Here is a 4619-nt window from a genome sequence, read left to right as displayed (position 1 = left end):
ATTTTATTTTATTTTTTTAAGGTAACCAATTTTTAATAAAGATAAGAAATACTTAATAATTATATTTCTTATCAAAGGTAATAAGAAAAATAAGTAGTTTTTAAAAAAAAATTGAAAAGACAATTATAAATGTAATAAGAATGAATATGGTTTGTGTATTTATGTATTTATTATATATTCTTCCAATTTCATTATGTCATATATTTTTTTTGGTAGCTTATTAAAGGAGTATTAAAAAATTATTTATTTTGAAATTAATTGATATGATAGTATGTAACACTCCGAGTTGGATCGGTGCTAGGCCAATTCCCGTGGATAAGTCGGTGTCAGACCATCCGAGATTGAATATATGTTAAATGAATTGAATACATTACTACTGTCAACAATGTGTATATTCCTTTTCGGAAACCTATTGAAAAAGAGTTAAGCGTACTTGCCCTAGAATAATTGGAGGATGAGTGAACCTCCATGAGACTTCTCACGGTGCGTATGAGTGAGGATAGAAACACGCTGGAAGATGACCTCCCTGTGAAGGATTCGTGTTGATCTGTGAGCTCAGGCTACAATTCCGATATGCTCGACTTCTTTGTGACTTGCGGGCCAATGTGTCACAAGTAGGGTGATATATTTGAATTATTTAACGTAAACATATATATATTATTTGAATCTTAAAATGGTGTTATGGCCTATGGATATGGTTTGTGTATTTATGTATTTATTATATATTCCTCCAATTTAATTATGTCATATTTTTTTGGCACGGTTATTAAGAAAAAATTTAAAAAATTAATTATTTTGAAATTAGTTGATATGATAGTTGTAATAGAGTAATATAATTTTATTTATTCAACGTAAATAATTTTTTTATTTAGATAAATTGTTTTTTTGAGTATTTGTAACAATATTTAAAAATTTTAAAATATAAAATTTTATTTAAAAGATTAAAATTATTTTTATTTTGATATTTTAAAAAAATTAGCTCGGTAAAGCTACAGTTGAGTATGATTTTTTGTATTTTGTTTGAGTATGATTTTTTGTATTTTGTTTGAGTCGGATCTTCAAATCATATTCATTTTTTTATATTCTAATTAACTGTAACCAATATATATATATATATATATATCGATATTGTATCAAAAAATTAGTGGCACATCCCAACCGGGAGTGTATCCCGATCGATGAGAAGGGAGACCAAGTATTCCTTTCTTTTTTGTTGCATGGTTGGCATAGCGGTGGACGGGAAGGACTAGGAATGGTTTTTCTGCCTCTTCGGGGAACTTAAGCTTGTCCTCTCTCTTTAGTGGTTTTTCGTTTTGGAGGCGATGTAGGTGTGTCGGCTGAGGGGCCATGGAAGGTGCCCAGGATGACCACTGAGGTCGGGAACAAGATTCCCATGCATTTGGGCTAAAGGACGTCCGATCACCACTTTGATGATTTTCCACCATTCCCGGAAATCCTCGATGGTGGCTGTGATCGGTACGGAGGGTATATAGGAGTTGGAAGTAATGTAGATTGGAGAGTTGGTCAATGTAGGGTTTGATTTGGTTGGATCGGGTCATGTCATTAGAAGTGATGGAAATGAAGTAGGGCGGAGATAAAGGACCTGAGAAGCCCTCGCGGTAGTTAAGTATTGAGGTTGCTAGTGATAGACAAACATAAGTCTTTTTTTTTTTTTTTTCTCAAGTTGTTTAATTGGGAAGAGGGTTCAAGGTTTGGTCGGTTATGAAATTCCAATCCACAAGAGTTTTCGGCAAATCCTTCTTAGCTACTTCTTGTTTGGATGTAATTGCTCTTGGTGGTTTTGAAGTTAGCCAATGCCTCGACATCTACATTTGATTATGCCATTAATATACTGCTGCGTGGATTAGAAATAGTGAGAGAAACGGCAGATGAAGTGGCTAATCGAGACGGAAATGAGATGAAACACGACGCCGCTAGCTGTTTGAATCAACGGGCAACGGCATGGGGGCGGTCGATTCAGAAGGGTTTGGGGATCGCAAAATCATTAGTCACAGAGGCAATATTCGAATCAATGATGACAGCATGTGGGCGGTCAAATCTTGTCGACGGTGAGAGGGCAGAGTTTCTTTAGAGTAAAAGTGGCGAGGGTAGTTGAGGCTGTGGGTGGAGAAGAAAGGAGGGATGACTAAATTAGGATAGTTTTTCTTTGATTTTATTTTAATTTTTTTAATTGTTAAAGGTATCTCACAATTTATAAATTAATTGTGATATATGAAAATAATACTCTCTCCGACCCAAATACCTTGTAACATTTTCCAAATACCTTGTAACATTTTCTTTTTTATTTGTCCCAAACTGACTGCAATATTTCTAAATTTATAATAATTAATAATATTTATATACATATATTAATATATACTTCACTTTATCGTATCACATCACTCAAATAAAAAATAAATAATCTTTTATCTCTTTAATCACATCACTTAATATTTAAATTATCTCAAATTATCATACTTAATATTTCCCCCTAAATTCTCATGCCAAACACAACTATTGTACACTATTTTGGTACGGAGGGACTATTAATTAATAAAAATATAATATGGATCATTCTACAAAACGTAGCAACAAATATTATTTTAGATGTATTATATAACAAATATTTTTGTAACTAATTATGATTTATTTTCCTAAAAATAAATCCTTAAATTGAGACGGCATTTTTGTAATCAATCTTGTTATTTTAAGAAATCATAAACTCCAATTAATTTCATAGATAATTGTTGGAACATAAAATCCCTTCATCTATTTTGGCATATGGATCTTCCATTCTTTCCTGTCGCTGCCTTTCACAATTTTTATTTGTAATAACATGTCATGTTTGGTTGTTGCAACAAGCTGACTACAACCTTTGGAGTTGGTTGCATCTTGTGGCTGCATGGGTGTTCTGCTCGGGTGTGGGCTCGTGGAAAAAAGGAGATTGTTTTGGGTAATCAATCTGTTACAAAATTCATGCAGACACATCATTCTTTTTATGTGCAAAGAGTTTTAATTCGTTTTGTCTTATATGCATAGCAAGGTGGCTTTGTAGATAATTGTGAGGAGAGAGTCTTGTAGTTGAAAGGGTTTTGAGAGTAGAGTATAGTGAGAGAAAGTGTGTTCAATCCTTTCAATCTCAACCATTCTCTTCTCCATATATTGAGTGAGTGCTAGACATTTTTACTTGCCGTAGACCTTGTCGGAGGAAGGAGAAAATGAAGTTCCGATCAGAGGAGACGTCCAGATTCTGAGCAGCTTTGCTCAGTGGTCGTTGTCCGTACGAGTTTGTGACAACATAAGCCTGTGGAAGGAATTTTCAAGGTACGCTATAGTAGGAGGTTGAGTTGAAAGGAGTTGTAGTTGTAGTTGTCTTTGTTCTTAATCAGCACTGATTAGTGAACTTCTCATAAATTTGTATCCCGGTATGCAGGATTATTTATATCCGAACCGAGTAAACAAACCCTTATCTCATTTACTGCTTTATATTTCCGCATGCATTCAGTTAGCAGTAGAATATTATAATTGTGATATAACTAGGGAGGTGGCCCTTGAATAGGTGTTTGAAGGAGTTTTTGGTGGAGCACCTATTCTCCCAATAATTTATGCATACAATAGCTAAACCATCTGGTCCATCTCATTATGGTAAATAAATCAAGGTAATATTTCATCACATATTAGTAATCAATATAACTGGTTCATAAATAATATAGCTTCCCTAATTATTTTGAAGCTAAATGTGTTATATTAATTTCGATAACATTAAAATTTGTCTATTCTCGAATGCATGGATCGAATTTTTTTTTTTTTTTTTTTTTGGTAAACTTCCAGTTTATTTCTTTGTGATATATTTCCCCACTCAATAAAATATTGATTACTTCTTACGTTAGTTGGTGTACACAATAACACACCAATGTTCATGGACAGTAATATTTCTCACATAATATTATTATGGCGATGCATACATAGAGAGGATCACAGATGATCGATCTCGTGCAAATTATTCCTTAGGCAAACAGGCGTAGTTATAAGTAGACATGGATCGGATTTAATTTAAAGTAGCTAGGGCTGATGTTCTTAAGAGTGGCGTCATTCTCATCTTCACTTAAATTTAGGGTTTCGTTCAAGGGTTAGTAGCATCGACATCTCCGTCTGTGTTGCCATTAGTGTAGCGGCAGCACCAGCGAATGCAGCCATAGCGTCCTCGCCGGCAACAGTAGCGGTTGCGGCAGGGACGGCCTTGCTCAGTCCCCTCAGCTGTGTAATTAGAACATAGCGTGAGTTAATTATAAGTTCCTCCAATGGAAAAAGCATAATCGACATATATTCAAATTATATACCAAATATGAAGAATTAAAACTCTAGGAAATATAATATGCTATGCGGTCCTTGTACTTACACGTAGCTTCGACTGAGGTCTCGGTCTCGGACAAATCCCTAGCCAAAACATCGGAGGAAATGAGGATGGCTATAGCCAAGCAAAGGACAAGAAACATCGATACTTTGGAAGCCATTACACCTGTAAATATTTTTGTATGAATTATTATTTGATGGTATGAAATTGTTTTGGATGAAAATGAAGAAGCTTTGGATTCTCTATTTATAGCAAAAAATGGCAA

General features: G+C 34.2%; 1 long non-coding RNA gene across 1 annotated transcript; it reads right to left on the bottom strand.

The window, feature by feature from the left end:
- Window positions 1–3916: 3916 nt before the first annotated feature.
- LOC127241815 (uncharacterized) lies at window positions 3917–4619 on the bottom strand. The gene is made up of 2 exons (XR_007836629.1): window positions 4400–4619; window positions 3917–4257 (listed from the first exon to the last, which is right to left on the bottom strand). It is a non-coding gene; the product is annotated as an uncharacterized LOC127241815 (long non-coding RNA).

The sequence above is a fragment of the Andrographis paniculata genome, unplaced genomic scaffold (genome assembly GCF_009805555.1).
Source record: "Andrographis paniculata isolate CXL003 unplaced genomic scaffold, ASM980555v1 Contig83END, whole genome shotgun sequence".
NCBI lineage: Eukaryota > Viridiplantae > Streptophyta > Magnoliopsida > Lamiales > Acanthaceae > Andrographis > Andrographis paniculata.
The sequence above is the reverse complement of the archived record's forward strand: the minus strand, read 5'-3'. Positions and strand labels throughout refer to the sequence as shown.